Below are 13,868 nucleotides of genomic sequence, written 5' to 3' on the forward strand. Positions count from 1 at the left end.
GGGGGCAGGGCAGAAAGAAGAGGACGGCGTAAAAGGGGAAAAGGAGGTGGATAGTAAAGAGGAGACAGAGGTCCAAAGGAGGGACAGCAAAGAACAAAGAAGCATTTGCAATGCAATGGGCCTCGCATTAGCGAGAGTTAAAGCTGTTGGCGTTGTAAATGATAATGACAACCTCGCATTTGGGACCACATAAATATTTAGCCATGTGGCACATTAAACCTTTATCAGAAATAAACTCTGTTTGGCCTTCCTTTACACACTTGGCATTAGACTGTAATGGTCCGAACAGCCCCTACAGAGCACCACAGTAAAAATAGCATTTGGAAGAAACATAGGGCCAGATGTATCAAAAAAGCCTTTTGCGATTCGGTAATAGCGATTTTTAAGAAATCACTATTTCTGGTTCGCAAAATGCTATGTATCATATTTGGGATTTGGTAATAGCGATTTCTTAAAAATCGCAAATGCTATTAACGAATCGCAAATTGCAATACCGGCCCCATTCGCACCTATGGGCCTGCAGGCCCATATTTGCGATTTTTTGCATTTCCAAATTTGCTAATTCCTAACTGGAATTCGCAAATTTGGGAAATGCAAACCCCAGGGTGGTGGGGGCCTGAGGCCCCCTCTGCTGCACCCCAAGAATTTTTTTAAGGACATGTAAGGCACACACATGCCAAAGGGGCATATGTGCGTTACATGTCAATTTTAAAAATGCATTTTTTAAATTTGCACATGGTTACCACCAAGTTCAACTTGGTGGTAATAGCGATTCCTTAATGCCCAATTTGCATTAAGTAATTGCTTGTTACACGTAGTTTTAAAATTGCAAATAAGGATTCCTTATTTGCGATTTCTTATTTAGAGAATCGCAATTTGTGATTCTCTAAACGGGGTTGCAGTTTTAAGGAATCGCTATTTTAGCGATTCCTTAAATTTGGGTTGCGAATGCCTTTCATAAATACTGAAAGGCGTTTTTGCATTCGCAAACGGCCATTCGCACCGTTTGCGAATGCAAAAATGGATGATACATCTGGCTCATAGTCTTGTAACCGTAGATTCAGCCCCTAGAGGGCATAATCACATAAAAAAGAATGATAAAGAACATTGCAGTGTAACCATATAATCAGCCCCTTGAGGGCATAGTGTATTACACATTTTCATGCCTAGCAGGTATTTTAAATATTATTTAACTGTGGAGTCAGTGGCACAAGGGTGCAGTGCCACAGGTCGTTACTAGATGTCCCTGTAGAGTCACTAGCAGAAGGTGCAGTACCACTGGTCGTGGTTAGATGGCCCTGTACAATCAACAGCAGAAGGTGCAGTACCACTGGCCGTGGCTAGAAGTCCCTGTGGAGCCGAAAGCACTCAAAGTACAATGTCCCAGAACGCTGCCAGAACTTCTTCTGACTTCAGAAGCTCAGTATGTCCCCAAAACCTAGAAACAGCTGGAGAAGTACCAGGTCCTCAGGGAAATGGCTGAAATATTGTCAGAAATAAAGTGTGTTTGTACATTAGCAGAAGTTGCAATAACACTGGTCGTGGCTAGATGTTCCTGTAGAGTCAATAGCAGATGGTGCAGTACCACTGGTCGTGGCTAGATGTCCCTGTGGAGCCTACTGAGTCAGTAGTGCCTTGGAGCAATTATGATCCTTTAGTCCTTGGAAAGCACAGTGCATTACACATTTGCAGGCTGAGCAAGGCTGTCAGAATATTATTACAAACAAGGCCCTTATAACACAAACTCCTCTCAGCTGTAAAAACAAAAGTTCCAGCTATGAGAGAGTTTAAATATGCATTGAATGGTGGAAGAGGTTATGATGTTTCCCTTCTATTACCTGTGTGACCCACAAGCTGGCCTAGACAGAAAGCGCACATCGTTCTGAATATTTTGGTGGTGGTCCCATTGCCTTAGGACCAGCACAGGCTGAGTTATGGCCAAAGATGTGTTGTAAAAGGAATGCCTGCAAAGCATTATGGGGTGAGTTTCCCCGAGTGCAGTGAATGTGGGCTCTCCCCGCTGTGCGGGGTGAGATGCTGTTGAAGATTCAATACCTGGGTCGATTTCATGCTATATAAAGCCACAAAAAATGGACGAAACACACACACAAGACACAACTGTATCTATTTACTGATTATGTAAAGTAAAGACCAGGTGAAGGGCAAATGCGGAAAACGAATCGCATGCATGAACGCAAGTGCTTACTGACAAACACAAGAGGCAGGAAACATAAAAATAGTCTGTCCAAACAACAGAAAAACAATGCAATTGAATTGTACTTGGCCGGTGTAATTAAACTGTACTTGGCTGGTGCTCCTCAGCGAAGTACAGGAAGTGACATATCGGCTGCCAAACCAGTTAGGAGGCAGCAAAACAAGAGCGACACTGCCTTCAACCTATGGTAAGCTGCAGACAGCGGCAGGCGGGAGCAAAGTCCTACACTCATTCCAACAGGTCTTGCAGACAGCGTGTGCGCACTGTCTAGGCTTGACCTAAAAAGGAAAAGAAAGTGCTCAGGAAAGATAGAAAAGTCCAAAAAGGAACGGACTGAGCGGGGAGTCAGGAGCTTGCAGAAGCCGGCAGGTGGCTACGGCTGTGCTCGAACCGCGTCGGGCCAGCTGGAGGGCCCCAGAGCGGTTCATCTGTGCTGGTGCGGTAGTGGGGGGAAAGGAAGCGAGCAGGGGAGGTCTAGGCTACTCTAAATAAAGAGCTCTGTGTTCATTAAACTGCAAGAAGAAGTAAAACAATTAACTTTCCAAAAACACCATAAAGGAGGCAATGAGACAACAAGGCTCACAGGGACAAGAAACGAGGGAATAAGATGGGACAGTGAGAACTACCAGATCATGGCAATGCTGCTGTCCTAGCCGAAACAAGGGAAGCAGGGTAATGATGTATTCTTGTGGTTTCAGGACAGAAACCTACCAAGCGCTTCATCTCTCACCCTCGCATGTGCATGGTGCACGTCCACCGCTGGGAACATGAGGAGGGCTGGTCAGGCCTTTTATTCTAACAGGCAGGTCCCCAGTGGGCTGGAGATCCTGGATTTCGGTTATGAAACGAGAGAGAGAGAGAGAGATTTTGGACTAATTTGCTCTTTAATCTTGGCCTGTGAAGTTAGACCTAAGGTCTAACTTTACTACGTTTTGTTTTTCACAAATGTTAGTTACAAGTAGTATATTTGAGTCCACACTTGGAGGTTCCACCCCGAGTGCGGAGAATCCCCCATGAGTGTGGAAATTCCACTCTGAGTGTTGACATACAGATACTACTTGTAACTTGCCTTTGTGAATACCGGAAGTCATAAACTTATAATCGGGCCTGTGTAGCCTTTGCTCAGTCGGCCACGAGTCCATCTTCCACGCGGGTCCCTGCCCGTCAGGGATGCGCTGCTTCTGCCTTGTGCACTTTGCTGTATGGATTGCGGGTTCTGTGGTCACCTCTGTGTTTGCTGCACAACCTCCCCACCCTGTGTAACTGGCAATGTAATACAATCGCCCTGCCTTGGCATTACAGAACGCATGAACGATAACTGGAATCTGCAGAGTAAGTTCAAACCGGGCCCCCTGGAATTATGCGGCAGGGGAGTACCAGGTTATGCGGCAGAGTTGACTACATTATGCGGCAAGAAAAAGCAAATTATGCAGCATAATACAGCACTTTTTTAATACTATTACTTTATTATCTTGTAATTTTTGCACATGGAAATGCTGCCTGAACAAAGATTGCCCCTCATTGGTACCAGTTAAACAACCAAGTACCGGAAAAGGGAACAGAAAGATGGCTGCTAACCTCTGCAAAGCGCCTTCCCGCTGTGTGCGAACCCACGTCACTGCGGTGTTAGTAACTTTTGATCCGTTGAAGCTCGAAACCAATTTTTGTTAATATCTGTAGATTATGCAGCAGGCGTTGGATTAGGTGGCAAATGCGGTAAATTTATAATTATGCAAAAAAGGCTGCAGCGGAATGGGATAATTCCAGTGGCCTTGGTTAAAAATGACAGTTATAATTGTTTTTGTGTGTCTATAGCTTACACCCCCTCCTCCATCACGCTGCTAGGCACTGTGACCCGAGACACCATCAGAGCTCCTCTCCGGTCAGTCCTGCAGCTAGTGCTTAACTTGTGCTTGTGGTTTCCGGTGCTGAGCACCGCACTTATTTTTGAGGGCCAGCGCTTATTCTTCTGCCTCAGGCATTTACTGAGCAAAAGACAGGTGTAGGAAAGATGGAGGAAGAGAAAAACGAAAAAGCGTCAAAGTGGGATAAAGCAGAAAACTCAAGAGGGAGCTGAAGGGGCAGGGAGTGGCTGTAAATGGATTAAGGAGACCCGAGATGGCTTCAGGGTTACGCTGCCTCAGAATTCAGTGCTCGCACATTTCATTGCAGCAGCCGGGAGTTTAAGAGAGGGCTTTGGCACCGGCACGTTTTTATTTACAAATTAAGCACTGCCAGCAGCACACCAAAACACACGGCACAGAGAATCACAACAAACACAACATTAATCACACCACCTCCACCATGTAGCACGTGACCGACCCGAAAATCCCCTTCGGCTCCCCATAACTGAGTTCGGAGCGCTATACAAGTGCTAAAACATAATTATATCCGTAATGCAAGGGAAACATTGGCATAGTTTTCACTTGTATGCAGAATTGCAGCTCAAAGCCAGGCAAGGGGAGTAGGTGTGAAAATATTTAGCAACTGAGTTCCTTTTTAACACTTTTTCAAACAGAATCGCGTCTGGGCGCTTGAGTGACATGTTTGCTATGACCGCACTCCATGGAACTCGTTTTATTGCCTTCGGGTGGATGAGCGGCGGAGTCAGTCCCGTCCAGATTCAACCTCCCGTCCTGGCTACGACGCAGAGATAGATGCTTGCTGCAGGCACGCGGCCGACTGAGCAACCTCAGTGACTTGCAGCTCTTTCACTGCCGACTGAGCTCCCTCAGTGACTTGTACCTCTTTCACTGCCGACTGAGCTCTCTCATTGGTGTCAGTAACTCAGGCAGCGCCGCAGAAATTGAACCCCGCTCCAGCCGTGGGAAAAACAAGTCCTTAAGCAAGAAAAACAGAATTAGAAATCTCCGTTTTGACCTTTCACGAGCGCGAACTCCGTGGCCGTGTCCGGCTGGAACTCGACGTAAAATAATAAAAGTGTGACACCTTTTATTTGTTTGAAACACGCCCGCGCGTCCAGTGAACAAAACCTGTCACGAAAAGGACAAGTGGAAAAAACACAGACAGACCCCACGTTCTATTTTCAATCGACCCCGTTATGAGACGTACATGAAAAGTTTTGGGAAAGTTACGGCGCTAGGAAAAGGCTGCGGCTTCCGGGCGCTTCCGTGCCTACGGAGAAACGGTTGTGTTTAACATTTATTTCACAGCTTTCACAGTGGTTGTATTTTTCAAAATGGTTTTATTTTTCTATCTGCCTTTACCATATGTTTTTTTTTTGCTTGTTCTTAACGGGAGGGGGGGCTGCTGAAACCCCACCCTTCTGCTGCTGCTCAGAGAAGGTTTACAAAAATAGGGCTTTTGAACTGTTTTCTGGTAAACATTTAGTTTGGAAAACAGTATTCTTGAGGACACGGGTCCCCTGAGAAGGGTCCAGCTCGGTCCGGCCTGAGCTCCACAGCATCGGGCCTGGAGCCGGAATATTACACCTCGAACTAAAGGTTTGCGGGTTTCTGTAAACACCCCTCGCGTGTTTACCACAGCCCGGGAGCGCTTAGAAGAAAGCCTGAGAAGGGGAAGGCGACGTCCGGGGAGTGGAGATGGGTCTGCAGTGACCGTCTGTTCTCAGCCGGGCTTTTGGGCGCGTGGGGGTGGGGGGGTCATGTACAGAAATATCAAAAGATTTCCCATCCATTTGGATGCCTAACTTATGTGGTTAGTCAAAAAGGAATGAGATAGATAGATAGATAGATGGATAGATAGATAGATAGATAGATAGATAGATAGATAGATAGATAGATAGATAGATAGATAGATAGATAGATAGCGTTTAGCATAAATATATATATATCATTTTTTACACTGATCAGCCACTGCAGATAGATAGATAGATAGATAGCATTTAGCATATATATATATATATATATATATATATATATATATATACTGATCACCCACCCAGATAGATAGATTTTACCGCATATATATATACATATATATATATATATATATATATCATTTTTAACACTGATCAGCCACTCCTAGATAGATAGATAGCTAAATAGATAGATAAATAGATAGATAGCATTTAGCATATATATATATATATATATATATATATATATATATATATATATATATATTACACTGATCAGCAACTCCGACAGATAGATGGGTAGATAGATTTATTTTACCGCATATATATCATTTTTGACACTGATCAGCTACACCAAGACAGATAGATAGATAGATATATCTTTCTTTTGGCAGTGTCAGCCACTCCCACAGAGTGGACACAACATCACATTTATAATTCCAACAATACACGTTGTCTGGAGAAGGTACTCCTTGGCATCTCTTATTTAAATCAAATGTCTATTTTTTTTAAACTAAAAGTCTCATATCAGACATTGTCACTATAGTTTCATTCGTATACACGATCTTTAAAGAAAAGATGAAAACAATTTGTTCGGCTTTACTTCCTAACTTTTGTTTAATGATTCGCCTTTGCTCCTTAATATTTTTTAGGGCGGGAGTGACGTTTTTACTTTGCCCAATCCATTGCTGCCAGGTGGGTACAATTATTTTAAGTTCTTGATTAACAGAGCGCACGTTTAATAAAGCTGTCTTACAAACTCGGCGTCAGCGAGGCCTCTTCTCTTGTTTTTATTTTTAAATCAGCTGCTTGTTGAGCAAGAATCTCTTCTTTGAAGGAGACGAAGTGTTTACCCCATTAAAATACAAATATACAAATATAAAATTCGCTATACATTCTTAACGTTTGAATAATTTGCTTTCGATGGTAATTTTTGCGACCACTAAAAAAACAGATAGGGTAAATCTGAGCTGCCCCGGGGCACCTACCGGTTGTTTCCAGAGGAAATCTTTATCGTGAAGACCCGTGCGGGAGAGGCAGGGCTGCGGGGGCCTTTGTTACACCCCTGCGTTCATGTTTTTTACACATATCAAAGTTCGGAAAATAAATTATTTTACCGTTATGACAGTGTCTCTCCCGTAGAATAAAATTGAAAACTCCTTCTCTCACTAAATGCTGAACTGTAATTAAGGGTAACGTGCTTGTTTTTTTCCCACTAAACTCGTCGCGGGGATCAATTCTTCCGCATGTAAAAACAAATATATTGTTGCTTTGAGAAAACGCGTTAAGCTTCTTACAAGACTTCACGAGGTGTTCAGCAGTGGAGTCCCGCGCTGGTTGGCGTCATCCTTATGAAAATCAGTTTTTATTTAAAAAAAAGGGAAAAAGTGAATCTGCAAATTGGCTTTAGTGGCCCGGGAGCGCGTGCAGAGAACCTCTTCGGTTTCATAATCTGAGTGGAAACCTCACAACACAGTCTACCCCCCCCCAATCTACCTTCGAGATTGTTCACTATTATTATTTTGCACAAAAGTGAAAAAGAGAGGGTTGGCGTTTGCTGTTCGTACAGAGGGTTGAGCAGGTGGGGTTTCCTCCGGGCCGCATCATGTACTTCACCGAATTAGACAAAAACTCTTTGCGATGCTAAAAATGTCCCTTCCTCTTTCAAATGTGAAAGGTGAGACTTCCGTATAGGTAAAACGAGTTTACTCCGTTGCCTAGTACAGAAGCAGCTAGAGTCGGGCAAAACAGTTTGCACAACTCCTGCGTCGTGCAGCGTCTTTTCACAATATGAGATCTCAGCGCCCGGTGTTAGCAGCGCGGCTCAGCAAACGAGGACCTTGTTGCCAAAGAGATTTACTCACGTTCGCGCCGTTGTAAACTGTAAGATTGTAGCCCCCGGTGCTAAACGCGATGCAAATGTTTATAATGGACGAATGATGGAGTAAAGTGAATAGTGCTGAAGTTTCACTTTGGACATAATGGGGCAGAGGGTTGTTAAATCACGCCCAAGGCACCAGTGCTTAATTTGTAAATAAAAACATGCCACTGCCAAAAGCTCTCCTCTGAAACACGGGGCTGCTACAATTAAATGTGTGAGCACAGAATACTGAGGCTGCGTAATCCTGAAGCCATCTAGGGCCTCTGCAATCCATTTACAGCCTCTCCCTGCCCCTTCAAATCACTCTTGCAGCTTTCTGCTTTCTCCCTTTGTGGCTTTTTTTTCGTTTTTCTCTTCTTCCGTTTTTCCAATATGTGTCATTTGCTCTCTATAGCCTAGCGCCTTGAGACCCTTAAGGGTGAAAAGCTGTGCTTTAAAAATCCTGATTTTATTTTGATTCGATTTAGATGCTTGAGGCAGAAAAATAAGTGTTGGCCCTCAAAAATAAGTGCCGGTGCCCCGCACCGGAAACCTCAGGCTCAAATTAAGCACTGCCAAGGCCCCATCCTAACAGGATATTCATTCAACTATCCTTGTACTCTGGTCTGTCAGCACAAAACACCCAGAGACCTTATAGACAGAGTGACTAGAATTAGGGGGGATAGGGGAGAGGTAAAATTTGTAGCAGGGTGACCAAGTTATGCAACTAGGAAAGGCACATTATTAGTCATATTTTGTGATATTATTACATTATTTTTATATTTTTATGTCTCGTCTGAGAGAGCGCATGCACAGTCGCTTGCAAGACGTATTGTTTACTTACATGGGGCTTAGAGTCTGCTCATTGCTTACCATTGGTTGGCTTCATCGTCACTCTCATTTCCTCACTTCTCTTTGGTCACTGCATGCCAGCCTCACCTCTTCTTCCTGTGTTTGTTCCTCCCCAGGAGCATGGCCCAAGTATTGCTTCCTTGCAGAGTGTGTACCTTTCTGCTGCTTGTAGGACTTTGTAGGTACTTTTCTTTCTTTTATTTGCACCAGTGCTTGCGTTTGCAGGCCATCACCCCCCACACTAATCCGTCCCATGTTTTTTTTCCTTGCCCAATTGTATTTTTTGCTTCCCTCTTGTTTGTTGCTTGCCTTGTTGTTTTCAATTTGTTGCTTGTCCTGCTACCCTCCCACATTATTGCTTGCTCTGTCCCCCTCACCCTGACTGGCATTGTTGCTTTGCCTCACGAGCACCCCTCCCACCAGAAAAAAAAGCACTGACAAAGCCAATAGGTCTTGCTTGCGTGAGAGCTATCTACTTTGTCAATGTTTTTTTTAGCAATGTTGTATTGCTGTGCCACTGCGGTGAGCATGACTGAAAGTTTAAAAACAAAAGCACTACGACACAACCAGGGCTGACTAAATCATATTGTTTTTTTGTATTTATGTTCAGCCATGCTGCATTGCAGCAACTCTACACTGTAACATGGCTAAAACATTAACAAAGCCAACAGCTCTCGCATAGGCAAGACTTATTGGCTTTGCCAATGCTTGTCACTCATTTTAACATTGCCTGTGTAACAATCTCATTTTATGAGTATCAGTGTAATCCCAGAATAAAGCAATAAGCAACTGAAAAGTGAGTACTCATCCTTTGCGAAGGGGCTTCCACTGCACAGCAAGAAGTCGCCACCTGTTTAGTAACTTTTTATCTGTTTGAGCTAGGAACCATTTTTTGTTGTTGAAATCTGTAAATTATGCAGCAGATGCTGGATTATGTGGCAAATGCGGCAAACCTATAATTATGAGGAAAATGCCACAGCTGCAGAATCTCATGATTCCAGCGGACCTGCCTATAAGCACCAAACATATGTTAATATTGCCCTGGTCAGGGGTCCCAGTGACCCTCAATGTGAACCAAGGGCATCCTTAACACCCCGGGGGCTTATTTGTAAGCCCCCTGCGCTGCTGGTGCGTCAGTTTTTTTGACGCATCGGTGGAACAGGCTGCAGGCCCATATCTACAGGGCCACACAAAGTCACTTTGGGTGGCTTTTCATGGCCTTGAAGATATGGAGTAAGGCAACGCAGCCCAAGTCACTGTGCTGCCTTACTCTTCATCAAAGAGGCGTTCCATGGGCGTTGCAGTGGGTTTTCCCACACAACACTCATGGATTTTGGCGTATTTCCAGATTTACAAGGTTTTGTAAACCTGGGAATGCATCAAAAGCCTACGCCACCGCAGGTGAGGCGGAACCAGGAGAAATAACTTTCTTTCTCCTCGTTTGTTTCTCTTTCTATGTGTGCTGCATAATGCAGCACACATAGAAGGGGGAAAACAACTCCATTGATTGTTTTTGTGCAGGAAGGTGTCCCTCTCTGCAAAAAAAAAATAATTCCCACAATGCAGGCACCCTTGCACCACGGGGAACACCCACTGTATACTCAGGGAACACCCACCCTATACTCGTGGCACACCCACTCTATACTGAACGAATACCCACTCTATACTCAATAAAACCCACTGTATACTCAAGGAACACCCACCCTATACTCGCGGCACACCCACTCTATACTGAACGAATACCCACGCTATACTCAATAAAACCCACTGTATACTCAAGGAACAACCACTCTATACTCCAGGAACATCCACCCCATATCAAGGAGCACCCCCCCATACTCAAGGAACACCCACTCTATATTCAAGGAACACCCACAGTATACTTGAGGAACACTCAAGCTATACTCTAGTAAAACCCAGTCTATACTCAACAAAACCCTATGTAGCGTTGAGGAACTCCTGCCTATACTTGAGGGACGCCCACTCTATACTCGAGAACCCACAAGCCTCCAGAAGAACATTTGCATCAGAGACCAAGGACACTCACCCAGGGGTAACTTTTCACCCTGTTTGCAAGGAGAGAGTAGTGACACAGTGTGGGAAGAAAGATGGATGAGTTGGAATCACATTTAGGTGGTCTTGATACTCATGAGACAAAGAGGAAGCATAAGGTAGAGAAAAGAAAGCACAAGAAATGGAATCAAGTCTGGATGCCTATGGGGCACATTTGTGAAAAAGCCAAGCGGTGCGGCACATCAGGTCACCTTGCTGTGCTGCGCTGCGAGATAAGGAATGCGCAAGAATGCACAGTACTTAACACTGTGCGGTGCATCACTGGCTTGTCCCTGTGCTGCCCAGCGGCTAAGCAGGCCCCCTTGCAAGGGTGCTTGCATTGAAAGCAGAATTTTTTGTTGTGCAGGAAGGGACACCTTCCCTCAGCGCTATGCCTCACCTCGGGTGACGTAGCAGTTTTGGCACATTCCCAGGTCTACCACTTATGGTAAGTTTGGAAATGCATAAAAATCCATGGGTGTTGCGTGGAAACCCCTACGCACCAACGAGGAAATGCCTCTCTGGGGCAGAATAAAGCAACACTGTGATTTGCACTGCGGTGCATTCCTCTAGATTTATCAAGCCGCTCGGGGCCACGCAAGGTGGCCTCGCTTGACTTGATAAATCGAATTTAAGAGTTGTGTCGTTTTAGAACCCCATTGCGTGACCCACACGTGACGCATCTGTTTGATAAATCTGCCCCCCAAGCAATTACCAGATGAAGAGATGACAGGTGTAGGTGATGGAACAGAGAAGCTGAAGGTGGTATTAATACTCGGAATTCTTTGTTTTCAGGAAATAAAGAGACATGAAGTTTAGAATGGTGAATGAAAGAGGCATGAGGTGAAGCCAGTTTTAGGAAGCCTCGGTATTCAGACAAGGACTGTAGAGTAGTTGATGAAAGAGAGGTGAACTGGATTCTAGACTAGGCAGCCTTGGTATTCAGCAGCACCAGCAATGGGCACCAAAGAGAAACTGTTTTAGTGCAAAGCGCTCTGTTCTGTGTTGTTATCTCTCTTTGGGCTTCAAACCACTCCCATGTCACGTCAGTGTCTTTCACTGGTCCGTGGGCTTGCCTTTTAAAATCTGCTTGCTTTCATTAGTCGAAGGCATGCATACATCATGCCTTTTCCGGTAGTTAGTCCTCCTCGAGCACAGCGACCAAGTACTGAAAACATACGAGGCTCGCTGTTTTCCGTCCGGTTTGTGGACTACTTTTTCTCTTTTTTCACAGCGCGATCTCACTTGGCAGAAGTCGAGCGCTTTGCAAGACATCGACCCTGTTGCATAGTTAATTGCACTTTTGCTGGTTACATTGATTATTGCACTTTTGCCAATAGATTTCACTATGAGTGAACTGTTATTTCCGTTTGTGTGTCTGCTTTGCACTGATGGCGGCCAGCAGCTCACTTATGTGAAACTTTGACTTTTCAGTTTATATGGCAAGAAAAGTCCAGTTAGTTATGTGAAACTATTTTATTTTAATTTTCAATTTATGTGGCAAGGAAAGTCCAGTTAGGAGTGTACAATGCTAATTGCTCGAGCTCAAGCAAACGCGAGACAGTTTGCATTGCAAATGTTTGTTTGTAATAGCACTGCCACTGTCTCTGAGCACCTATGAGCGCCAATGTTGTTAGATTGAAGCTGATATGAACCACCACACCAATGTTACTAGTCTCTGATAGTGGCCAAGCAGGGTGAAGTACTTGCACAGTTGTGTTCAATGTTCACCCAGGTAGGAGAAATATTTACTGAGGAGGGTGGATACTCAGCCAGAATCAAGAGAGGAATTCTCAGCAGTTAAGAGTGTGGAATACTGGCCCAGCAGCATGAAATACTCACTGGGCAGCATGAAATACTCACAAGCTTGAAATATTGGTCCAGCATGGAGAAACACTCCATCCAGCAGAATGGAATACTCACCCAGGAAGAAGGGAGGAATCCTCAGTAGTTAGGAATCCTCACTGAACTGCATGGAATACTCGCTCAGCAGCCTGAAATACTCACCGAACAGCATAGGATACTTGCCCAGCAGCAAGGAATACTCACCCAGCAGTGCAAAATTTGGCCCTTCAGCATTGGCAGAGTGGCCCACCAAAGAGTAACACACAGTCTGCAGCATGTAAGAATCACCCAGCAGCATGGGATTCTCACCTCAGCAGCATGAGATTCTCACTCAGCAGGCATAGTGTGAAATACTGGCCCAGCAGAGATGAAAACTCACTCAGAAGTATCGAATAATCACTTAGCAGCATGAACTAATTACCCAAAAGCATGAAATACTCGCCAAGAAGCACTGAATTCTAAGCAGCATGAAATACTCAATAGCATGAAATACTCACCCAGAAAAAGTGAGGAATTCTCAGCAGTTGGAAATTCTCACTGAAGACCATGGAAACTCACTCAACAGCATGAAATACTCACTCAACAGCATGGGATACTGGCCTGGTAGTATGCAATTCTCACCCACCACCATAACATATTAGCCTATCAGAAATAAATACTCATGCAGCATGTAATCACCCAGCAGAATGGGGTACTCACACATAGCATGGAATTCTCACTCAGAAGTGTGAAATACTGATGTGGCAGAGAGTAATGCTCAATCAGCAGGAAGAAATAAGCTCCCGGCAGCACTGAATAAACACCCAGCAGCATTAAATACTCACACAGCAGCATGTAATACTGACTCAGCATAGAGGAATACTCATGAGGCAGCAAGTAATTATCACACAGTAGCATATAACAGTAAATAAACAGCATTGAATAATTACCCAGCAGCATGGAATCCTCCTTCAGCAGCATGGAATATTAGCCTAGCAGAGGAGAATACTTGTTCAGCAGCATGTAAGAATCACTCAGCAGCATGGTATAGTCGCCCAGCAGCGTGGAATTCTCACTCGTAAGCATGAAATGCTGACCCAGCAGAAAGGAATACTCACTCAGCAGCATGAAATACTCACCCAGTAGCATGTGATCATCACCCAAAATCACGGAATTCTTAGTCAGCAGCATGAAATACTGTCCCAGCAAAGAGGATTGCTCAGTCA

The sequence above is a fragment of the Pleurodeles waltl genome, chromosome 3_1, assembly GCF_031143425.1.
Source record: "Pleurodeles waltl isolate 20211129_DDA chromosome 3_1, aPleWal1.hap1.20221129, whole genome shotgun sequence".
Taxonomy (NCBI): domain Eukaryota; kingdom Metazoa; phylum Chordata; class Amphibia; order Caudata; family Salamandridae; genus Pleurodeles; species Pleurodeles waltl.